We start from the raw sequence: 26,959 nt of genomic DNA, 5'->3' as shown, positions 1-26,959 counted from the left end.
TGTCTTGAATTAGAGTATCTTGTTATAGTGATCTCAATTTTCCATTGAATTAAGGGTGCCTTCAATCCTAACAAGTTTATGTTCTACTTGATATAGAAATACCCTTCTACCTTTAACCCAAATTCCATATATGGTGTGCTAGTAGAAAATGGTAAAATTAGTGACTAAGTGACTAAAAACGTTAGTCACCACATCTTTTCCAAGTGAAATACTACCAAAAAATAGAAATATTAAGATACCCAACTAAAAATGACTAACATAAATGACTAATTTAGTCTCGAGTTAAAATATGCAACTAGCTAATAATTAATACTACTAAAAATGACTAAGGTGAATGAATAATTTAGTGTAGGAACAAAAATATGACTACCTAACAAGAGCTACAATAATATGAATTAGTCGTTTATGTTAATAATTTTAATTGTGTCACTTCAACAATCAAAACTTACAAGTGATAGGGGATTCAAAGGGTTTTATAGAGTGGATGAAAGGTTATACTTCCCTACGCACTTCTTTATTAGATTAGAGGATGATTAGAATTATGGAGCTTATTAGAATCTTTAGGGTTATATCATTTGATCACATTCACAGGGAATTAAATTCAAAGGTTAAAAAATTATTGAAAATGGGAGTGGGCTAACACCTCCTTTTGCAACATGACATGACCACCTATCCTAGGCCACAAGCACCCTTAACATGACCATATTTTTACCTACGGAGTTTCAAATAGGTGACCTTAACACCACGGAATGCCTTAACAATACATCCTGTCATCATCTATTCTATGCCTCATAGACATAAATTACCACTAATTATTTTAGATAATTTACTTCTATTTACATGACTTATAAATTTTAATTAAAAATAATTGGTTCAATACCATAATCTCCCCTCCCTACTTTAATCCATTGTATATGAAAAGCCTTAATTACACCAAAGGTGTCCCTTTTTGAAATTGGTCAGGCTAAGCATTGTCTAATACTCTTTTCACCTCCATTTGACATTTGTCCCGATGTACACCCATGACAATCGTCTAATTCTCACGATTGCCATTATTATCAACTAAATTCTATTGTTGAGGACTGTTGGGAGACTTGCTCATTCCTGTTGGATAAATTTTTGGTATAACTAGTTTATTGGTTGTTGGATATACTCTTGTTGTTATAGTAGATGCTAGTTTGACCATGGACCTCATCCCAATTACTCCAACAAATTATGGATTTAGCACAGTAAGAATAATGGAATAAGAGAAGAAAATTATGTAAAACTATGAAAAACAACAACCATCCACGAGCATTATACAACTTTTAAAAGAAAAATCTAACAAACTCGAAAATAATATATATATATATCTATATATATATATATATATATATATATATATATATATATATATATATATATATATATATAATAATAATAACAAAAAAATATCATAATTGTTTTTATATTAAAAAATACTAAAAATACCGATTTTACACAATTTCTTTAAAAAATGTGCATTTATTTTAAATACTTGAATCTCTAAGCCACCTATTGGCTTACATACTTAAACAAAATCACCATTAATATTTGAAAGTAAAATTTATACATATTTTACATAATCAATATTCATTTCTACAAAAATACTATCTATAGTATATTATCATATCCAATCCCATTTAAAATATATCATCATAATATCCTATATGAAAAGTTAAATATTATTTAAATTCTTAACAAATTATAATTATATTATAAGTGAAAAGTTAGATTTACGAAAGTATGCTTTGATAAATCATCACGAAGATTGAAAAACACCATAAGAATAGGAGAGTGGATTGCTTTATTTTCCTTTGCACGTTTAAATAAAAATATCTTGAAGTTGATTTAATATGTATTAAAAACTAAATGTTATTTTAAGACCCATTTTATGTGGAGAAAAAAATAAGACCCAAACAACTTTTAGGGCTTACACTATGAACCCAAAAAAAACCAAACCAAACCAAAAACAAAGAAAAATAAATTAGAGTCATTGGGAAAAAAAGTTAATGAGCTTTAGGTGGGAACTTAAAATATATTTAAGCCTATAAGAGGGTTTGTAAAAACCCTTCTGTGATGTTGATCCCTAATAATGTACCTCATGAGTTATGACAATGAGAAGAGAGACGATGAAGAGGTGTTGTTAAACCTCTGCAAGGAGAAGCACCTGGATGCTCTCGCCCTGAAGCTCGTTCATGTCCAACAATCATGCGTTCAGGTGGAAAGCTAAGCAATGGTTGTGCTTCTAAAGAAGCAGATCACACAGGAACAGATACAATCAGACTTGAGATTCAAGGTATCAAGGTGCATTGGGTCCATTTGCAGTGGAATAAATAAATAATTTCGATGAATATCATTTTTCTAGAGTCACGATGAGGCCTGTCACCAATAAGAAGATCTTATCGGATCACATCTTATAAGCAGCAATAGTGGGAGGAGGAAGGGAGGTATTGGGTGGGATACAGATAAGGATGTCATCTAGAAGAGAAGAGCAGAGTTACTTGTGTCATCAGTGTTAGAGGAGTATCAGAATTGATGTGAGGGAGGAGGGCATCATTTTCCCCCATTGCAATGGAGGATTTGTTGAGGAAACAGAGAGACCAACACCAAATGTTGGGTACCACTCATATACACCCAGGGGAGGGTAGGGGCAAGAGAAAGGGGGATTGTGATTCCACCCATGGAAAGTTGGACCAAGTCCTACCGGAGGTCATTCTACAACTCTTACAGCTGATCATGGCATAACCCAAATGATGGAATCCCTTACTGCTTTCTTCCAACATGGGAACGATGATGAAAACAAAAACAATAGTAATATCAATGATGAGGAGTGAAGAGGGAGAGGAGGAAGGGTATGAATTTGGATGGATACTGGTGGGTTCAATCCTGTGATATTTACTCATGGTCAAATGATGCAGAATTTGATAGGTCTGGGTGGGTGAATGTGGAATTTTTTTTTATGATACCACAGGGGCACGACCAAGCTAATTACCTAGTAACTTTGGGGATTATTTCCTTGGTCCTAGTTTATATTTAGCAACTGGTAGAAAATGACCCCAAAAGGTATGGTATACCTCCCACCCCCAAAGCTTCCATAAGAACAATTCCCACCATTAAAATTACCCAAGACCTTCTTGTTACCGATTCTACATAGTGTCTAGTATGCAAGGATGAATTTGTAGTGGGCACTGAAGTAATACAGATGCCCTGTAAACACATGTACCATTATGTTTGCATTCTTTCATGGATTTAAAAACATAATTCTTGTCTAGTTTCTCGATATGAGATGCCCACAGTTGACTTGGAGTATGAGCAGGCTCGCTTCTGTTGGCAAAACTCTCCTTGGGTTCAGAATTTTGGTGGCATATCAGATGGGCACGGTGGAAATATTGATGGTTTTCCTTCACGGGTATTTTGGGAACATCAACTAACATAATAATGAATCTTTTAGGCCTGAAATGAGCTCTAGAAATACCATGGTCGGTACTAGTAGTATTGCCCCAAATCAAAGAGAAGATTCTAGTGGTGGTGTTGTTGGTATATTTCCTGCCCACGAAGTAGCTAATTTCAATGGTAGTGGTAGAGGGACAAGCTAGAACTTTGAGGTGTCTCTTGTGAGGCCATTCAGGGCTTCCTTTTCAACAACTCAACAAGCTTTGGTCCTACAAATAGTGGAGAGACCGTTTCTATTAGACTAGATGAGGGAAATGATGTTTAGGGGAACAACTTAGCTAATGCGAGGGCAAAGGATGATGGTGATACTCTTATGTCTAAAGCAAGAGAGGGAGACTTGGACTAATGGTTTGTAACATATATCATGCAATAGTGGCTAGCTAGAGTTCAACTTTTTTTAAGGCATGATTTTCAGGTCATTTAATAATTCCATGTAAAGCATGAAATAAGGACTACTTCAGATATCTTCCTGTTCCCACACTGAAAAGTTACGTACATCTTGGAAATTTTTATTCGTTACCTTAGTTTTCATTATTGTGGAATACTACTTCTACAATGAATAGGTTGCAATGATGATCAACAGATCAAGTTATTTTTCTATGAATAATGCTAATTCACTATTGTTAAGGGATTTTAAGGTAATTTTTAGGCAAATTTTACATGTCATTAGATAAATGAATCTTTCTTTGCAAAAATTTTGAAGCACAAAGAATTACAATCAAAACAACATATTGTTATAAATGTGGCAATATAATTTAGTCATCAGAAATGACAATAGAAAATAATAGCAACAAAATGGTGATAATTCTTTGATTTCAGGTTAGAATCTAGTTTGGTTAAACTTTCCAATATCAGAAATTGAATGTAAGCACCTATGCTACCTAGATGATCCCACACACTAATTCTAAGCATGAAATTTTTCCATGGCTCCTTAAGAATTTGTTCTTTTGATCAATGAAATGAATTATGACTTCTTGCAACCTGGTTCAATCATCTCTATAATTATTTTATGGAATATGAATTAGTTTCTTAAGATTGTCTGCCAATATCAATTAAAATTAAAAATTAAAAACAATTATTGGAAAGTAGCAAGATAGAATCTCATCATATGAACCAGTGAAATCCAAGCATTTAACATAAATATTTGTTCAGGCAAGTATTCTTCTACAAAATTTAGTTTCCACGGACTCACATAGAATTATAATGTGTGTATGAAAGATTGTATATGGAACTACACTTCAACACAACTTGTAGTTTTTGGGGAAGTCATACTTTCAAGTAACTCTTTCCTAACCTCAACTCCAATAGAACAAAAGCATTTACCCTCATGTACAATTAGATACTAAATGTTCCATTATACACCCAAACATTCTTAGTTTTTTTTAAATGATGGATTACTATTTCCTCCAGTTAAATTCTACACCAGTTTAAAAGGGTTATCTTCTCTGATAGCCTTTCTTATCTCTTGAAGAACACGTTTAGAGGTACATAGATTCTCCAACAGAACATAAGGCATGCACTGTAAGCTACATTCAAGAGATGGAGTATCCTTCCCTGGTATAGCCATCTCTTTTGTAAGGGTTGAGTCCTTGACTCTTTTTTTTTCTACTATTGCTTCCCAGTTATTTTTACTTTGTTTCATATAGGCATTCCTAGACATCTAAATGTTGGAAATAATACTGAGAGGGGGGGGGGGGGGGGGGGGGGGTGAATCAGTATTATCAGATCAGTAAAAACTTTCCAATTTCATGCTCAGAAACATATACGCGACTTCAATTAAGTGAACCCGCGTGTACACGCGACTGTGTCTAATGCAACTAGCGTATACCCAGAGATCTTTATAATTCAGTTAGCTTAATCTTCAGTAAATGCATCAGAACATTATTAAGCATATTAACAGTAAACAGGTAAAGTATAACAGAACAGAACATCACACAAGAGCCACACACATGAATACCATGATATAAGGTGGAAACCCAATGTGGGTGAAAACCACCTGCTGCAATTCGTCTCTTTCTTCTTTAATGAGAAACTTCTTTTACAATGTACTGGTGCAGTCCTTTACCAGTACGCAGGCTACAACCTGCAGAGGGCTACAACCCTCTCTCATTTTCCAACTACTTCTGGAAGGGAGCTACAACCCCCTCAGCTCTTGTACTAGCTGATCCATTTACTAGTACGTAGGTGCTGACCCTACAACCTTCAGGGACCACGTTTCATCAATTTTCAGACTGGATCCAAGAGTACAAAACAAACATTACTGCAATACAATCATCAACTTATACTTGCATCATAATTCATTAAACAACCCAATACTGAATCACTGAAACCCTGTCATCAAGAACACAGAACCCAAACCAGAGCCTAGAACTCTGCAACAACCACCAGAATCAGTAGCAACCTGAAATATCAAATCTTATTATGCATACGCTACTTCACTGTACCAAAACCGCGTGTATACGCGCTTTCACCAAGGGCAACCCGCGTGCAGATCTAGAAATAGTTTCTTATGCCTTCGCTGTCAGATCCGACCCTTGCCAAGCGTCCCAAACAGATAAACAGTAATACCAGATCTTCTCACTTCGTCAGACTCACATTGCTTGCACCACTTGCCTAATGATCTTCTCCTTATATAGCCTTAGGCCTTGTTCAATACCAAGAGCCAAAACCATAGTAATCCAATACCATCAGCCTCAAAACTAGGGATCGACACACCCGTCGAGACACCATGGTCCGAAACCATAGGCACAACTTCCAAGGACTAACCGCCACGGACCAAAGGTACTTTTCCACATACACGCTCTTTTACTGAAGCCAACCTGCGTGTACACGCGACTTGGGCTTAATGAACCTGCGTGTATGAACTTTCTTGGCCTGCTGTACTAAGATCTGTCTTCTGATTAAGTTGCCATCACCTGTACCAACCTCTGAGCACCTGTACAAACCTCTGAGTGAGTTGCCATCAAGGACAACACTTGAATCATAATGCCAACAATCTCCCCCTTTGGACTTGATGGCAACCACCACACCAAGTCACTCTCCCCCTTTGACATCAAGGGCAAAGGGCGGACCAAGATATTCTCTTCTTTGGTATACCTTTTACTGTCCATACTGCTGTCCATACTCCCGCTGAGTACATGCTGAAGTTTCTGATTTGGCTCCCCCTTTGTATATGCCAAGTTGTATCAATCCATCCATGCTCCCCCTGAGCAGATGCAGGTTCTAAGACCAGCCATTCAGATCTGTACCATAAGCATCAGCCTGCAATACTATTCCTTTGATCAATCAACAAGATGTATCATTTAGTTTCATTAGCAACTTCTAACCATAATGTCAACAATGAATGATTTGAAGTATATGCTCCCCTTGAATCTGAGCCAACCATGACTGAACCATCTCCTGAGTCTGTTCTGCTCCCCCTGAGCCTGAGCCAACCATGACTGAACATGGGTCTGTTCTGCTGCCCTTTCTTCATATACGCGACTTTGCAGCTTGTAACTCGCGTATATACGCGACTTGTCTTCATTATATAAGCGTATGTAAGATGGAATACTGAATTTCATCACTTTCAGATTCCCCTGTGTCTGTTATGTCAACTGTCTGAATTATGCCACACCTTTATGTCTCTGTCTTCTTCAGTTCCTGGAACTGTGATGATGTATGGTCCTCTTGTTTTGAATTTTGAAATCTGCTCCTGCATTCCCTTGCTTTATGCCCATAGTTGTTGCATGTATAACACCTTACATTTTTCATGTTCCTTCTATCACAATCCATTGCTTTGTGTCCATATGCATTGCAGACAAAGCAATATCCTCTGAAATACCTGGGATGCGATGATCTTTCTTGCACCATTCTACTTCTACATCTGGCTGCAACATGTCCAAGATTATGACATACATAACATTCAACATTATTCAGTGGAGGAAATAATCGTCTATCACGTCCATAGTTAGGAGTAAAGAATCTTCCTTGAGGAATTTCTTTCCTTGGTTGTTCCTTGTTGGGCATTTCAGATTTCTCATTAGAGTTTCTTGCCTCACCTTGTGAACTAGATTCACCTTCAACATATTCATGAAAACCAAGACCAGTTTTGATAGCAGGAGATCTTTGGCTATTTAGAATATCATCCAAGACTTTAGTACTATCTTGAAATCGTAGGAGCTTATCCTTTTCTTCTAGTTTACCTTTCAAGATATTTACCTCAACTTGATGTTGTTCTTCCTTTATCAGATACTGATTCCTTAGGTCTTCTTCAGCTTTTCTTCCTTCTTCCACTTGTCGCTTTAGTTTGATCACTTCATGTTCTTGATCTTCAAGAGCTTCTCTGTTCTGTTCTCTTGATTTTTTAAGATCTTCTTTTAGAGAGAGGATCTTCGATTCAAGCCTTTGAATAGTTATGCTTTGATCCTTTACTACATCCTGCAATTGCTCCCTTACCCTGGTTACTGTCTCCAATTGTTCATTCAATTTGGTGACTTCTTCAGTTTCTGCATTCTTCTTTTCATGTGCCATGAGACTTTTAATATCTTTGCTATTATTGGATGAAGAATTCTTCTTTTCACGTGCCATGAGACTTCTAATATCTTCACTATCATTGAAAGAACTTGTAATATGGGTATAATAGCTTCTACCATCTTCTTCAAATATCTTTCCTTTGTTATGAGGGCATCTAGCAGCATAGTGACCAACTCTACCACATAGAAAACATTTGAAGGGTAGCTTACCTTTGAACCGTCCAGTTCCCCGTTCAAGATTCTTGACAAAATTTACCTCATCTTCTTCCTCTGACACTTCGAATGCGGCTTCTGGTGGTACCTCTTGTCGCATTTCAAAAGCAGTTAAGATCCCGTGAAGCTGTGACATGGTGATTTTCTGCACATTCTCCTTTTCTTCTATGGCAGATACTTTAGAATCAAATTTAGCAGCTAGAGATCTCAAAACCTTTTCAACTAAGACAACTTCCTCAAATTCTTCACCCAGATCCCTCATACAATTCACAATCTCATCCATACGCAAGAAATAATTAGCTACGCTCTCATTATTATGCATTTTAAGAGTTTCATACTAGATTCTGAGAGTTTGAAGCTTTGCTCTTTTTACCTGATCATCTCCTTCGTAGCTTGTGACGATTTTGTCCCATATTTCCTTAGCTGATTTGAAATGCATGATCTTCATAAATTCTGATTGTGTCAAACTGCTCAATAGGACAGTAACAGCTTTGGCATTGAGCTCATATTGCTTTTTCTCTGCTGGATCTGTAGGAGTTGCTGATGGGAATTTGTATCCTCCTTCTACTATTCCCCAAATTTCTGCTCCAAGTGATTGTAGATATGCAGTGGTTCTTATCTTCCAGTGAGTAAAATTGTTCCCGTCAAAGACTGGTGGCCTGATGTGTGCCTCTCTTTCTGGATTAGCCATTCTGATGGATCTTTTCCTTCAAGCGATCAAGCTTCCTCTGAAGGACCTGCTCTGATACCAATTGTTGGAAATAATACTGAGAGGGGGGGGGGGGGGGGGGTGAATCAGTATTATCAGATCAGTAAAAACTTTCCAATTTCATGCTCAGAAACATATACGCGACTTCAATTAAGTGAACCCGCGTGTACACGCGACTGTGTCTAATGCAACTAGCGTATACCCAGAGATCTTATAATTCAGTTAGCTTAATCTTCAGTAAATGCATCAGAACATTATTAAGCATATTAACAGTAAACAGGTGCAGTATAATAGAACAGAACATCACACAAGAGCCACACACATGAATACCATGATATAAGGTGGAAACCCAATGTGGGTGAAAACCACCTGCTGCAATTCGTCTCTTTCTTCTTTAATGAGAAACTTCTTTTACAATGTACTGGTGCAGTCCTTTACCAGTACGTAGGCTACAACCTGCAGAGGGCTACAACCCTCTCTCGTTTTCCAACTACTTCTGGAAGGGAGCTACAACCCCCTCAGCTCTTGTACTAGCTGATCCATTTACTAGTACGTAGGTGCTGACCCTACAACCTTCAGGGACCACGTTTCATCAATTTTCAGAATGGATCCAAGAGTACAAAACAAACATTACTGCAATACAATCATCAACTTATACTTGCATCATAATTCATTAAACAACCCAATACTGAATCACTGAAACCCTGTCATCAAAAACACAGAACCCAAACCAGAGCCCATAACTCTGCAACAACCACCAGAATCAGCAACAACCTGAAATATCAAATCTTATTATGCATACGCTACTTCACTGTACCAAAACCGCGTGTATACGCGCTTTCACCAAGGGCAACCCGCGTGCAGATCTAGAAATAGTTTCTTATGCCTTCGCTGTCAGATCCGAACCTTGCCAAGCGTCCCGAACAGATAAACAGTAATACTAGATCTTCTCACTTCGTCAGACTCACATTGCTTGCACCACTTGCCTAATGATCTTCTCCTTACATAGCCTTAGGCCTTGTTCAATACCAAGAGCCAAAACCATAGTAACCCAATACCATCAGCCTCAAAACGAGGGATCGACACGCCCGTCGAGACACCATGGTCCGAAACCATAGGCACAACTTCCAAGGACTAACCGCCACGGACCAAAGGTACTTTTCCACATACACGCTCTTTTACTGAAGCCAACCTGCGTGTACACGCGACTTGGGCTTAATGAACCTGCGTGTATGAACTTTCTTGGCCTGTTGTACTAAGATCTGTCTTCTGATTAAGTTGCCATCACCTGTACCAACCTCTGAGCACCTGTACAAACCTCTGAGTGAGTTGCCATCAAGGACAACACTTGAATCATAATGCCAACACTAAAATCTACCAGAGCCTTCTTTAATTAGATCTCATAGATTTGCAAGGTTCTATCCTAACAATGGAGATGATTTCAGGCATAGATAGTGGCATTTTTTTATCAGTCAACTCCATCCTACTTTTATAAGAACAACATTTAGCATTTGTTTGTAGATTTTGTCGAATGAGAATTGTGCCATCAACAAATAGTTGATGAGAGATATACTTGATCTCGAAAGTGAGGAAACTCTTAAGTTATGTAAATTAGAGCAAATATGTAAAGTTATGTGAGTCTCCTTTAGAAGGATGTAATTGGAGTCTCCCCTAGCGAGTTGCACCTAAGGACCAAAATGCCAAATCTCATTCAAAGATCTTGTGTATCTAGAAACGATGAATCTTATTTAAATATGATAATTTTTTTCTCAATTTTTAATTTGTTGAGAAAATTGATCAACAAAGTATCACTTGGCACAAATAACTAAAATGATTTCCCACTCGTCTTTCTTAGTCTAGTTCCTTTATAGGTTATTTCTTCACAATCACGCATCACACTATTTCTTGATCTTCCAACTTTATCTCCCAAAACTGTTTTAGAGAAATATGATATTTGGAATCTCTGAGATTGGAGACCAAAGAAGATCTGTGTTAGAGAACTAAGGATGAGACCGAGAAAGTTGGGCATGCTCAGGAAATATTTTTTATCAATAGAAGCCAAGTTAAGTTAAGTGAAGCGCTTGTAGGGTATATGATACCCAACATTAGTGTGTTATGTATTCTTTTGATTAATTGATTTTTATTATAGTTTTCTATGCTTTTATTAGTTATGTCTCTGTAGAAAACTAACCCTTGGTAATAAAGCAGAGTTAAATTGGTGTTGAGTTCAACTGACACGATTGAACTTGTGAAATTTGGGAGCAAATGGCATCATCCCTTATCAATTGTATGTCAAATGCTTTGACATGAAAACTTTCAAATGCAGAAAACTACAATGTGTGGGCAGACACCATGATGTTGGAAAACGTAACTATGTTCAGTCTTCATTTAATGTATTTGAGTCATCATGTAATGTACTTGTCAAAGGACTAAAGAAAATTATTATTATTATTATTATTGTGACTTATTAAAGCATGAGTTTCATGCTTGGGTCACTATGGTTTAGGTCAAAGTCCCCATTGACAACAACTAAGATTTATTTTGAGTCTATAGAGTCATTGTACTTTTAAGGAGACCCTTCTTAGGCTTTTTAATCATGTAAAAAGATTAAGTATCGAGTCAAATATAATTTATGTATCCTACACATGAAGTCGGCCTAGAAGAGATCAATTTGGCATAAGGACCCTAATTTGAGCTCACATGGAGCTTATAAATAAAAGAAAGTTGAGTTCATTTGGATTATCACTCTCTCACAAGAATTTTGATATCTCTTGTAGGTGGGACAAGTGTAAATGTTGTTGCTGGGAAGCCGATGTAAGTGAGAGTTTGGGGTAGTCTAAGGAGAAAAGAAACATTGAAACTTTGGTGCCTCTCTCTCTGTGTTTCGTGCCCTAGATTGGGAGATCAAAGTCTTCCAAGTTTCATTGTTGCCGGAAGTTGCTGGAAAGGGGTCAAAATTTTGGGAGGTTGAATTGGTGTGGAGGGAAATTTTGGTCTTGGTTTAGGGTGAAGAGTCTCAAAAGAATACTATTGAAAGGAAGAATTTCTTGACTGGGTTTTCCCCTCGAGGGGGGTTTTTCCCTTGCATAGTGCCTACATCTGGTGTATATTATTTTATGTGTTTCTGCTTTGGTAATTGATTGATGAACTAAAAGAAAGAAGATATAAAGAATCATAATAACAAAAAACATCACAAGTAATTATCAATATGTATTAAGTATTAAAATATTTTTATTTTTGTTTTTCATCTCTCTCCGAGTTTAATAAATCTAAGATTGATATGTATTTATGCTGTTCAACCATTCATCTAGAAATTAATTGAATTGAGTCTATCATTGACATCAACATTTACACTCTTGGTTATTTTCTTTCTTGTAAGAAGCCTCTTCTTATCACTCATTTTTTTCACAACAAGAGCCACCACAACCACAACAACCATTTTAATTATGTTTTGGAGCATTGGGAGTAGCATTTAATGCATTTTTATAAAGAGGATAATTATGGGAAGTAAGAACAAGGTTATGGGCAATTATTTCTTTGTTAAATCACTTCTCAAAATGGTGTTATTCATGTTCCTTAAGCAAAATTCATGGTTTTTCAGGTTTTGTTCTTTCCCATGTCTTTAGAGTTAGCTTATCTGTGTGGTTTGGATAGTGTTCCAACCATAGTGCCCTTCCTTTAGGAGGCTTGTAGTTAGAACATTGTACAATAGTTTTAATTATAATAAACAATGTCATCCTTTAGTGTTCTGTACAATAGCATTGAGGGTACACTAGTATTTGTGAAGGAGAGAGATATGGTGCTCTAGGGTACACTAGTGCTCTCTTTTCCATATACTATCACAAGTCTAAAAATACAGACTCACTTTTCTTTTTACCTAGATAAGAAAATGATGACTACTTTGTATTTTGCAGTGATAAGGATAACTATGTATTGGAGCTCGACCTTAAGCCCTTCAATGCATCATTTCCTTATCAAACACAACCATATTCCATTGTTAATGGAGTAAAACTTTTGCACTAACATTTGTCTTCAAGACTATTTCATGATAAAGAAAGCATGCATTCATTTTTGGATTTCCTTTGAGCACACAAATACCATAGCCATGTAATTTTTCTTTCCTTGGTGAATATATTTCATCATTGTGTTTGATAGTTAATTCATTATTCTTCTATGCATAATAAATCTCTATCAAATAGCAAAGAAGGATGACCTAGCTATTTTAGAGATTTATAATATGAATTGATTAAAAATTCACAGGGTTATTTCAGTTCTCATATTTTTATTTCACTTCTTTAGAGAAAACTATATATTCAAATACAAACTCAAGTCAAACCAAAATAAAATAGAGAATCCTAATTATGAAGATGTTTCTCTCTCCACTACCTTGCAATGACATTATTTTTCTGAATTATACTTGAATTTCATTGATAATAACCTGTATTTCTATATCACTTTTCGCACCAAATTGACATCACGGCAAACATATGAATATATCATTAAATGTGACCTAAAGATGATTCAAATAATCTCACCTTTAGCCTAAGCACATGGTAGAGTAATTTATGAGGTGTGAAGTTTTATTAAAGGCATTGTTTGTTTGTTTGTTTTGGTTAGAAAATGGTTTTCTCTTGGTTTTATGTGACTTTCAATTTATCATATGTAGCATGTTGATAAATGGGAAAGAATAATGTGTGACATTTATCTTGCAAAAATTGATGTTGAATGAAAGGATATAGAGTTTAACCAAGCTACAATCTGCTTTGGTAAAGGAAAAGGAACATCTTAAAAAGCTACCTAAGAATACACCATATACAAAGTTTGAACATAAGTAATATATGGATTTTTCTTTTGCAGATATGTTCTTTTTTCTATCCAAGATATCACAGCAAGAAAAATATTGATATCGCATAGATTGTTTGAGGACCTCATTGAGGTTGATTTTTCTGTTGTCTTACTTGATTGATACCTTCTCATGACAGAAAGCTTTAAATATTAATTAATATGTTCCTGAAACAAATTAGGCTTAAATTTTATAGATATAAAAGATAAAAAAAAATGTCAATGCCTTCGTTTGATTGCTACTTGACTCTGGTGTGGGTAGGTTACAGGAAATGTGATTGGAAAAAGGATGGGGAGACAATGCAAATAACATATTGGATATGATTCATTTGTTGTTGGAGATCCCTCAGGCACCTGAGCTATTGACTTTGGAAATGTTTATAGCATGGATTCTTATGGTTTTTAATGTTGTGATTCTTTCACCTCATGGTTATAATGGGCAAGAAAATGTTTTAAGAATTCCTTACAACACATCAATGTATAGGTAAAAAAATATTATAATTGCATTGTACATTGCATGATAACTAATCTTTATTGTTTGGTTGTATTTTGAACGTTTATTTTGATTTTATTTTGTATTTTAACTATGAAATTGAAAATACTTGGTATCATGTCCATTTAAACAAGAACCAAAACTTGAAGATGAAATTCGTATTACACAATATTGATTGAAATCCTTTTAGTTGTTTTGTGTTGAAATATTTTCATGACCGTTAGAAAAGTTTACTTTCATGGTGTTATTTGAGCACATGTTGTTTATATAATTGACTAAGTTCATGCGTTAGAGAATGAAATGTTGTTGCGAATAAAATGACAAGCATTAGACATCACACATTATATGATTTGTTTTCACAAGTTATCTACAACTTTATTAGCATGTAACTTAGTTGCCATGATTGTGCCTAAGATTTCCTTCAAGCTTGAATAATAGGTTACTAAGGTGTTCTTTTCTATAGTGACATTTTATTTTATTTCTTTATATAGGTCGTCTGGCCACATAGTGGCCACTATCGCTCAACTGAAGAAAACTTGTTCGTGTTTCTTGCTTTTATGGGGAAAATGGTTTTAACATTGCTGATGTTGAGGTATATGTCATATAAATCCTTTATAGTATACTTTAGTTTATATTTTAGTGTTCACTGTCTTTCATGTCTTACACTGTACATTGTATCTTTTTTTGTTTTCAGAAAAAGAACTCAGTATTGATGTTAAGCAATAGGATTTGAAGAAAGAGAAGAACAATAACACTAGGGTGACAAATGCAAAAAGAGAGAGAGAGAAGAGAATTGACCTAGTGTTACCCTTAAATCTAATATCCCGCATAAGACACACACATAGATACTGATGGTAAAGTATTAAGAGTTGTTGAATTCACATGCAATGCATTCGCAACACAATGATAATGTTTTAAAGTGATGAGACAACATTTCATTGTAAATTATTGAGAAATGACAACAAGAAATTCTAGTTTAATTTGTCCTTGAATTAAACTATGAATTAAAATAAAATTCTATTTTCATAGCAACTTGGAAAAAGTTAATTAAGTTTAATTAACTTAGGAATTTCTAGTTGGAAGTCTTTTGGAAGTCATGTATATGTTCTCCCTAAATTTTAGGGGTCCAATATGAGTTTAGATTGAGTTGTAATTAGATAACTTAGTTTACCGAGTTATGGTCAATCAAATTAGTTTTGACTGTTAAGAGGAATAATAGTTAGTTAGTATACTAGTGCATCGACAAGTGCTACTCTAGATAAATGAAGATTCACTCCTAAAAAACTCATGCATGTTAGTTCTGAGAAAGATCCAGTTGAAACTAGAGTGCAGGGACTGTGTACTATCAATTGTGTGATTTACTGAGTTGTAAATATCATGCATGCAATCAGAAAGAGGACCTCATTTGAATTTCACATTTTCGGAAGCATGAATTCCTTATAAATATGGGATATTCATCCTAGGAATTCTACGAGGAAATAGGGGCTTGACAGGTAGTGGAAATTGGCTAAGTGTTGGCTAATAATGGGCTTGTGATATAGAGAGTTGCACATACTTGTGTGGAATTGTTCTAGTGAGAACAAGATTTGTATCTTCACTCATATTTATGATTTAATACAATACAGATAGGCGAGGTTTTGAGCAGTGGCTTTCTCCAAAAAAAATTATTCTGTTATATGCCATTGATTTGTCTTCTTATTGTTCATATTATCTTAATTGATCTATTGGCTTCCGCAAGTTGAAAGTAGAAGTAGATTCTTGTCCTATGATTTAGTAAATTGCATGAGCTTGTGAATATACAGGAAATTCTACATGGTATCAAAGTTGAATTCAATATACTAGAGGAGATTTCAAAGTTTTGATTTTTGGATTACTAGTGAAATTCAAATTTGCAATACATACTTTAGGCTCAGCAGATGGCGTTCTATAGTTTTTGGCTCAAGTATGCATGATGTCATCAATGATGGGAATTTTATGGTACTTAGACAATGGAGCTTCATTCCACAAGACGTGCGACAAGGAGTTATTCAATGACCTAGAGGAGAAATATCTCTAGATGCATATCGAGATGGGTAACAAAGGGAGGTATCATGCTACTGGATTGGGCACGGTTACTTTTCAGAGGGAGCATGGGGCTCTACTCACCTTGAACAATTTTATGTATTTCCCTAGGCTGAAGAAGAACTTGGTATCTGTTTCCATGCTTGAAGATAGAGGCGATGATGTGATCTTCTTGAAAGGAAAGGCATTCCTTCGACACATAGCCACAAGTCAAGTAGAGAAGATAAGGATTCAGGTGAAGAATATCTATAAGATGGAGGTAGAGGATTGTGTTACTTTGAGCACAAAAGTAGAGATGGTACAAAACTACGACATTGGCAAATTGTGGCACAAGTGATTGGGTCACTTGCATCATGGGACTTTGAATAACACGCAGTAGATCTCCACCGGTTTGCCCAATGGTACACTATAACAAGTTGATACATGCAAGTGGTGTACTTTGGGTAAATACACCAAGGCTTCCTTTCACGATAGAGACATTCGAGCAGAGGCTATTCTAGAGCGAGTCCATTTATATGTGTGTGGACCATTCTCGAAAACATCCATGACCAAACACAAGTATTATGTTATATTTGTTGATGATTTTTCTAAAAAATGCTGGATATTTTTCATGCAAAAAAAGGATCAAACCTTCACAAAGTTTTGTGAGTTTAAAGAATTGGTGGAGAAAGAGTCAAGCAAGAAGGTGTTGTAGCGGCTACAACCACCCTCCAAAATTTTGGCTTGCATGAAAATTTTAGAGCCTTCCTTGGATCCTGTGATCGATGGTTCCTTGGTCACTTGTTGGTAAGGTGATGATCTCAAGCCTCCTCCTTGATCTTAATAGTTGTTCACGTTCTCATCTTTATGCAGTATGTGTCATCTTTGGGCATAGGGATTATTGTTTGTCACACAAAGGGAATGTTTTTTTGCTTTAAAGGAAATATTGTGCATATGAGTTATTTTCATTACATAGACATGTTTCACACCCACTTCACACACCCTAGTCACAAAGGTTGTTGCATCAAGAAGAGTATGTTTATACATTCTGGGTGGTTTGCGTTGTATCACTAAGTGTTAGTGTGTGATAATAGTTGGCTTTTATCACTGTTTACATTTGTTTCACTAATCTCACACTTAGACAATTTCCCAAGCAACCTATCCTCATCCAATTTTTTGGAACTATGCACTTTGCTTCTGCAACCCTTAAGCTTTTTCCCTTATCCGTAGAAACTGTGAAGTGCACAGAGACCCCAACCTCCCTTGGCATCCAAAACTGTGCATTGGTTTCCTCAAGTGTCCTTTCCCCTAGCTGGAACCCACTATCATTAGAAACTACGCAATATTGTCCCTCAGTAGCTTAGTATGCCTTGCAACCTAAAACTGCACAGATGTGTCCTCCCGGATCCCATCTTGCAGTAGTGCCTTGCATCCATAAATTGCGCAGTATTGCCTCTCAGTTGCTTAGGTTGCAATGCACTCAAAAACTATGTAGAGTTGTCCTCCCAAGACCCCATCACGCAACAATGTCCTGTGCCTCAAAAATACGCAGTGTTTTCCAAGTTGTCATATCTATCTTGCATGTAGAAACTGTGTAGATGGGCCTCCTAGGGCCTCATTCCAACAACAATCTCTTCTTGTTGAAACCGCCATAGAAAATTTTAGGGGCGAATGTTCACCCTTTGGCAAAATTAAGGGGTTTTAAATTTTTAGTGGGCGAATATTTTGTATCATAGCACATTTTTTACAAATCACCTCAAATAGCCCACCTTATTTTAAAGGAGAGGGTAAAAAAGGTAAATTTAGCCCTTGAAACTAGGAGTTACAACCTTCCATTCGCCCATTTTCAAGAATAGGTTTTATTTAAGTGAATCCTATGGGCCAAATACCATATTTATAAAAGAGGTATGGTAAATTAATAAAAATATAAATAAATGAGAGGTATGGTAAATAAATAAAACATTTTTTATATTTACTCCATAAGTCACCTTATATACATGCAAGGGTGTAAACAAATAAAAATAAAAGTAAAGTGGAGGTATGGTAAATAAATAAAACGTCTTTTTATACTTACTCAAAAGGTATGGTAAATAAATAAAAATATAAATAAACTAGACGTATGGTAAATAAATAAAACCTCTTTTTATATTTAGTCCATAACCCTCGTTCTATTTATGAACGCTCCAGAAATAGGTTTTATTTAAGTGAATCCTATGGGCCAAATACCATATTTGTAAAAGAGGTATGGTAAATTAATAAAAATATAAATAAAAGAGAGGTATGGTAAACAAATAAAACATTTTTTTATATTTACTCCATAAGTCACCTTATATTTACGAACACTAAAAAAATGCATTATATTTAGGTGAAACCTATGGGAAAAATACTATGGGACAAATACCATGGACTAGATTGCTATTAATACCATGAAAAAAACATTATTAACCCTAATATTAGTTTTAATAAAAATAAAAATGGCACATGGTATTGACCCATGGTATTCACCAAAATGGCAAATGGTATTGACCCATGGTATTCACCTGGAATGTAGCCTATATAAATGGGGGAATTAAACCAGCATAGATCCATCTTTACTCTGGATCTACTAACCCCCGAGAGGTATCAAATATCATGATATGCAAACTAGCATAGAGTGAAAAAATATTTGATCCCTCTCGGGGCTTGGTGGATCAAGAGTAAAAATGGATCTTGCAATTTAATGTATGTTAAACATTTTAGCTTGGTTAAAATAAAAAATAAAATAAAATTCAACTATTAATTTTATTAATTTTTATAAATTACTAATAGTAATTTTTAAGCTCCAGGTTTATGATAACCCATGGTATTGACCCATGGTAATACCATGGTATTCATGTGAGCATAGACTATTTAAAGGGGAAATTCTATCATCTTAGATCCATCTTAATTCTGGGTCTACCAAGTGCTCAGAGGGATAAATAGATTTCATCCCCCTAAGAGTGGTAGATGTGGAGTTAATATGGATATAGGTTTGTTTTTAGGATAATGAAGATATTAAATAGACTTAGGAAATTATATTGTAAAAACACCTTAAGGTGAATGGTTAAATCATAGACATTGGACAAGTATATTTGTATACTTCTGTTTTAAACTGAAACAAATCCAGGGCTAAAAGGAATGGATTGATTGCACTAGTCATCCTTCTATAACTTTCCAACATATGTTGGAGTAAACAGATTGTAATTTGGGTCATTTTTCTAACTGCAAACAAGAACATACTTGTGTATTGGCAGGGTGATTACGAGGTCCCTAGAAGTGATGAATTTGAATTTTTCTTGGTTTTATATATAGTATTAGGTTTTTTCTCATGCTTTCTATGAATGACACGGGTGAATTTTATCCTACACCCACTAGGTTATCGATATGTAATTTCAGTAATTTTGATTTCAAAAGATATTTTAAAGAAATGCAATGATTTCATTTATGTATTCAATAAACACAATATTTTAATGGAATTCCACATTCGTGGTTTACCTATATAGATTCCATGGAGAAGTGTTAGTGGTGTGACATTAATTGTCCTCAAGCAAAGGCTTTAGTTTTACTCTTTTTGGAAGCAAATACTTTCTTCCAACATTTTTGAGTTCCATGAAAAATTTGAAAGTCCTAATAGTATTCAATTATGGGTTCAAAAGAGACATAGTATTCAATTATGGGTTAAAGAGATCCACATTGAAGGATCTATCGGCCTTATCTTCACTTAGTTTAAGACTATTCGCTTGGAGAGCCTGCATGTGCCCCCACTTCAAGAGCATAGTAAAGTCATGTAGAACTTAGAGAAGCTATCTTTAAGCTTTTAGTGAAGAATGGAAAAATGTCTGGGTTCAATAACAACCAGTCGAGCATTAAGTTTCCAACAATGCTAGATTTTAACCTGGAGCACTTTTGTGATTTGGAGGAGATGCCCCCTCATATTTGTGACACATCTTCAGTTGTGAATTGGACTATTACTAACTGTCATTTCCTTCGAAAGTTACTTGATGACTTGGAGAACCTCAACTCTTTAAGAATGTTAAGGAAGGGAAGAAAGTACATTATGCTAAGTTCTCTTATGCTTTTCAAGTTTTTCTTGGATATCTACAACGTTTCAGGTAGGAAAGTACATTCTGTTAATGAAAATTTGTCTTGATAGAAAGGCCCAATTTTAAATTCTAATGCTTTCAAAAAACATTGTATAACTGTAATGTTTCTAAAAGGAAAGCATATTTTTTCAATTTAAGTATCATGATCCCATATTCCAACTTATTTTTCAGTAACCCATTAGACTCCGTAGCTTTGAATAAATCCATGTCTTTTGATAAGATCCTCTTCCAAATTAGAACGCAGTTTCATTTTGGCAATAACCACATACAATGTCATGATTTTGTTATTGAGAAAATAGAGGTTGTGAAAGAAGCTTGTGCCATACAAGGACTTGATTCATTGATTATGTATCAATTATGGCTGTTGATGTAACAATGTCTTGATTTTGTTGCTTGAAAATAGAGGTTATGCTTTACTATTTCACAGAATTTCTTACAATCTTTCCATAAGTATTGATTTGTAATCTCAGTCACTAAGGGATGACAGTAATGACAAAGTTAATATTCCATGGTTTGAAGTTACCCTCTTACTAAATATTTAAATATATCACCACAATTTAACTGTTAGTTAAAGGAATTGTATTTGATTTGTAAACAATTCCTTGCTTGATTTATAGATTTTGATTTTTTCCCTTTTTATTTTCTTCTCAGATTTGGTATGAGATATCTTCCAATATTTGGGTTCCCTAGTTTCCCCACCATAGCTATGAGGTTCAGATACTATCATTAAATATTCTCAGAACGTTACAACTTTTCTAGTAAGTGTGCTTTGAAACATTTTTGTTGCTTTTCCATGGTGTTAATGCAAATAAGCACTACAACTAGTGCCATTATTTAGATTAAGTGCCGAAATCTAGGTGGTCTTGTAATGATGGAGTGATTGTTTTCTAGCTACTAAGGCCATATTCATTTTTATCTCTTATGTTGTCCTAAGATATTCAAATTCAGAATAAGAATTGAGGTCTCATTTCCACTGTAGATTGCAGTCAGTTTCTTGAACATAATATATAGTAGATTATATTTTACTAATCAACTGTGGATGTGATCCCTCACAGGAAAGGAAATTCAAAGTGACTTTTATTTCACATTGATTTGTCAAAGCATCCACACAGGAAAGGATATTCAAAGTGACACTAATTTCACACTGATTTGTCAAAATGGAGGCAAGAGAAAAGGAAACTTTGTATTCAACCATGCTCTTAATTTCATATATACATGCACAGACATATTAGTAGAAAATATTGAATGGTTGCCTAAGTAATATTTTCCATTCCACTACATTCTTTACAGCTTGTAAATAAATAACTCGGAACAATTCATTACACTACTTGTTATTCTTTATTAATCAGTGGTTAAGATTTTGATATTGAACTAGATAAGATTTTTCTTCCTTCTGTGAAATTGTGTGTTCTATAATGCTTCTTTTCCATTCACTATGTATAGCATATAAAGTGTGTCTAATGGAGTAGGAAGATTGGAAAGTATTGTGATCCTTGAACTATGTTACAAGGCAGAAATCCAACGGGGCAGGGTAGGTGCATCCCCACAAAGGGGTCACAAATACCAAAGTTGGTATTGGCTAGTGCCTTGAGCTAGAAAATTTCCTTTACCCTTGTATTAACAGTGAATCCAGAGAGGATTCTAATATTATCTTTATAAGATTTATATTAGTTAAGATTGATGAATAAAATTCATTAGACATGAGCTAGGATGTCCTTGCAAGGTGGTTGTTGATTATTGGAAGCTATGATGGCCATTATGTCAGGATAGGTGGTCGCACTCCCTTGATCGTGAGCATGATTGTGATCAAGATGGAAGACTTCATAGTCTAGATTGATTGTTTAATAGTGATAATTAGTGGGCTCATTCACAAAAGCTTCTATTTCACTAATCCTTTTTATAGAGTTGTCAGATTCAATTTCCAAAGGTTTTAATTACACTATAGAGTTGAGTTCTGAGAGAGTTGTGATTCACAGTGTTAAGTATAGCAGCTATGACACTTGAATGAAGACAAGCATAGTAGATGTATCAGACTCTGTTATAATCTTACCTGCATATTATAAGGGAATTGGTTGGCTTTTTTATAATTTTATAAACAAGTTCCATTTCGTGGAAATGTGAAAAAAAATAGTGATATTGCCACCATGTGGCTCTTGTCATATATGGTTTTATACTTTTTCAAAAAATTCTCTAAGAGTTCACAATGCTAAGATTCACTAGGACCTTACAAAGTTTTATTATTTAGTGAAAGACTCACCAAGATCTTACAAGATTTTATAATTGAGTAAAATATTCGCCATGCCTGGTGAGAGATTTGCCAAAAAATTATATATACATATTATATTATTGATAAAATCGCCTTCCATTTTTCCTATATACCATGGAGATTTGCCCATTTATTATACATATAAATTTAGGTGGGGTTCTTAAAATTTTCCCTAGAAACTGCACTAATCTATCTTTTACTGACTACAAGAAAAGGTGACAAGCTAAGATCACTCTCAAGGATTTGAGGAGAAGGACCAAGAAACTAAGGGATGGCAAAAGATCAGGATCTCATGCAAACTCTGTCGGATGCATGATCATCTTGAGGGTAAGTATGGTAAGTAAAGAACACCTTTCGAAGTACATCTCTTACTTGAGTTTGTAGGACTTCTTGTCGTTGTCATATCATCTTGTCTTTAGTAACATGCATGGATGTAAATACAAAAGTCATTTCATGTGTTTCCTCTACATGTCTTTCTTCCTTTTCTCTTTTTTGACCAACTTTGGCATGTTAATTGCTTTGTCATGCTTATGACCTTGTTCTAGTGATATCGAAGGTTTATCTTTGTGTGCATGAGTTGTTTTGACTATGTCAACACCATTCGCACTCACACACAAAGTTGTAGACATTGTCACGCAAGTATCGTCGCGATTGTTCAATGACCCATCTTAAGTGTTGCACTTGTCACTCTCACCTTTAGATGGTCACACTGAGGACATGTTGTCTTTTTGGTTTGAGGTGTCTTGTAGTCAAGTCATGCTAAGTGTGTGTTCACAAGGTCATATATACATGAGCTCGGTCGCTCACATACTTAGCCATCTTTCTCAAAAATCTTTCAAACAGAAAACCTTCCATCAACTGGACCTCCACTGAGCTGCACTACACAGTATCAACCCTCAGTGACCCTACATTGTTGCCCATAACTGTGTAGAGCTTGAGGTTGTCCTCTCAGACACCCTCCACTAGAGAATTCTGAAAATGAGCTAGCTAAATATCTCCAAGAACTACACAAAAGTTGTCTAAGAAGCCATTCCAGTCTGCGCTTCCCGCAAGACCATCCACCAAGCCTTCCTCTGGTCAACCTAAAAATCTAACTTGAGTTGTGACCAAGGGCAACACTAATCCCCAAAACTGCGCAATAGCTGTCTAGCCTGCCTTCCTACACTGCCTACAGAAATTGCGTAGACATGAGGGACATGCCTCTACTTCCTGTCACTACATTGTCTTGGGAAATTGCATAGTTTTGCCAGACAGTGCCCCTATTAGCCTACTCTGCTCTCCTGCTAAAAAATACACATTTTTCACTAACATTCATCTTGCTGCCTAACACTCCACTCAGCTTGGAAACTACACAATCATGTCCTGACTTGACTGTCTCCCAGAACTATGCAGTTCTAACTAGCAGCTTTCGCAGCCTGATCCCGGCCTCCTATGGAAAATTGTGCAATTTTCACTTCCATCGCTTCCTGCTACCCGCACTACCTCCCAGAAAAAACTATGTAATTCTACCTCCCAGTTGAGACCTCTCCTGCAGATGTCACTATTGTCCTAGACTACTCAAATCAACCTCCTAGTGACCTCTGCGCAGATTTTCCCGACAGTGCCCTGAAGTCCTGCATCTTAACCTAAGATGTGCTATGTGTAGTCTCAGTACCTTGTCCTCCCTCTTGGTCACCTAGACTGATCACGAAGAAAATGCATCATGGTAGATTAGGAGATTTTTGGATTTGATGTCATCTCGTCATGAGTGGTTGCAGAAGAAAGTACATGAATGGAACATGGCAGGACGAAAAACGAGATGAAGAAGGAGCGCATGCTAGAATACCTGCTCGTGGTTGGACGAACACGTGAAGCATACCAAGTAGCACGTGAAGGAGATACATACACATGCATGAAACATCAAGTGAATACCAAGACCATCAAATACCCTGCACACTTCATCATGTAGAGGTGAAGATATGATACACCAAGAGCATACTCATAATCCAGTAGCATAGCAACTCGACACAGACACCACAGTCAGCATGTTCATGTCAAGAATGTCATGTCAAATTTGTGTCATGAGTCGTCTCAGCCACATCACTACTTCGTGTCATACTTGTTGTAATCAATGTAATGTAGTGTGGAAGTCTAAGAGACCCAGAAATGAAGTTGAAGTGTCATGTAATTCGAAGAGTCATGTAATTTGAACAGTCATGAGGGAAGTCGAAGAGTCACAAGGGTCAGTTTCACCCTTGGCTATATATACCCCCTCATTTGTACATGCAAAGGGATTTTCACCTTGGCTCCTCCCACCTAGCCTTGAGAGTCCATAATCTTTTCTTTAAGGAGTGAGCAGTGGCTCCAACTCTCCACTACTGGGGCTAGTGATGTATGGTGTATGAATGGCTCTTGGAACTTTTTCTTAATTTGGAAGTCTATCACAGGCCACGTTTTCATGCATGCATTGTATTCATTTGTAAGACTATTCTTTAAATGCTTGTAATGCATGTTTTCTTAACTTGTACTACGATAGTTGAACTACTTTGGTTATTCTAGTGCATATATTGTTGAAGATGTGTGGTTATGTTTTATATTCTTGTGTTGTCCGTGTGGACTACTCCGTTGGACACTAGACAGATTCATACTTGTATATTTTTTATAACGGTTGTTGCATCTATGTGGACTACTTTTTTGGGTGTTGTACATGTTATGCTTTTACCTTAGTGTTTGTGATTGCTACATCCGTGTGGACTATGCCACTGGAGGCTATATAGATCTTGTTGTGTTGTGTGTGTCTCTACCTAAGTTGGGACTACTCCCTCTCGACCAGAGACTCACTTTCACCCTCACCCTCTATAGTGAAGGAACTTAGACACAAGTTACACTAAGCACTCACCACGCACACGTACCTCACTTTTTGAAGACCAAGTATATCACTCGCATGTGCCCACAAGAAAGACCTAAGGCATATCTTTAGGATAATGGCAACCAGACCATTGTACTAGATGGGACTCCTACACCAAATGGCGTGAGGTCTATTTGGGACTTCATACCTAGGAGATCCCCTGAATGTCGGTGGGTCTAGAACCATCAACAAAAAGGTTAAAGATCTACGGAGTGATAACAATTGTGAGTATGTCTTAAACAAGTTTAAGAACTTCTATGTAACGAAGGGATTAAATAAGAGTTGACAACACCCCATAACCCTCAACAAAATGGGGTGGTCGAGAGGAAGAATAGAAGAATAGTAGGGGCAGCAAGGATGATGTTGCATGATCAAGGTCTCCCACTACACTTGTGGGTTGAGGCATGAAACACAACGGTTTATTTGCAGAACCATAGCCTGCATCAGATACTTGGGATGAAGACACCAAATGAGGCTTATTCGCATAAGAGGCTAGATGTTGGTCACTTCAGGTTTTTTGGGTCATTGGTATATTTCCATGTGACCAGGGATGCATGGAAGAAGATTGAGCCGACAATAGAGTTGACGATATTTCTGGGGTACATTGATACAACTCATAACTAATGGGTGAACTTTCCGACCAATAGGATGACAATGGTTCATAGTTATGTCAGATTCGATGAGGAGAAGGCCATGTGATTTTCCCTTGAGAGGGAGCTTCAACTACATGCTTTTGAGGAGCTTTTAGCTCCTAAGGTTGAGGAGCCTCAGATTAATGTGAAACAGCCACATGCAGAGGATCTGGGAGTGGACACATCCACTCAGGTAAAGTCTTCCAAAGATGGGAGAAAGTGCAATAGAGAGGCAGATAGATTATTTTCAGATTCTAGAGATAATGAGGCAGCACCCACATCACAGCACAGAAAGAGGAGGTCACCTGATAGGTACACTGGATACATGGTTGTTATGAGTAGATGTGTTATGACAGAGTCATCTTCATTTGAGGAAGCAGTGCAGCAGCCCATTTGGGTTGATGCCATGGTGGATGAGTATGACTCTGTAGTTCATAATAGTGTTTCAGATGTGGTTCCGAGACCGTAGGATAAGTCCGTGGTGAGCTCCCATTGGCTTTACAAGGTAAAGAAAGCTGCAGATGGTAGTGTGGAGAAGCATAAGGCTAGATTTGTGGCTCATGGTTTTTCACAGGTAGAGGGGATTGACTATGATGAGACCTTCGCTCATGTTGCATGGTACTCATCAATCAGATCTATATTGGCACTATCAACACAGATGGGGTGGAAGATACATCAAATTGACGTAAAGACAACCTTCCTTAATGGCACAATTGAGGAAGAGGTATATATAAAGTAGCGTAAAGGTTTTGAAACCTTTGATTGTGA

At 36.2% G+C, this 26,959-nt stretch overlaps 1 pseudogene; it reads left to right on the top strand.

The window, feature by feature from the left end:
* The first annotated feature begins 2,492 nt into the window (after window positions 1-2,492).
* LOC149241816 (E3 ubiquitin-protein ligase RING1-like) lies at window positions 2,493-3,820 on the top strand (annotated as a pseudogene).
* Window positions 3,821-26,959: the final 23,139 nt, after the last annotated feature.

Source organism: Pinus tabuliformis, chromosome 8, assembly GCF_031772625.1.
Source record: "Pinus tabuliformis cultivar Carrire ecotype Pingquan chromosome 8, CPIR1, whole genome shotgun sequence".
In the NCBI taxonomy this organism is placed as follows: domain Eukaryota; kingdom Viridiplantae; phylum Streptophyta; class Pinopsida; order Pinales; family Pinaceae; genus Pinus; species Pinus tabuliformis.
Note: the sequence above shows the minus strand (reverse complement) of the source record. Positions and strands in the feature narration are given on the sequence as shown.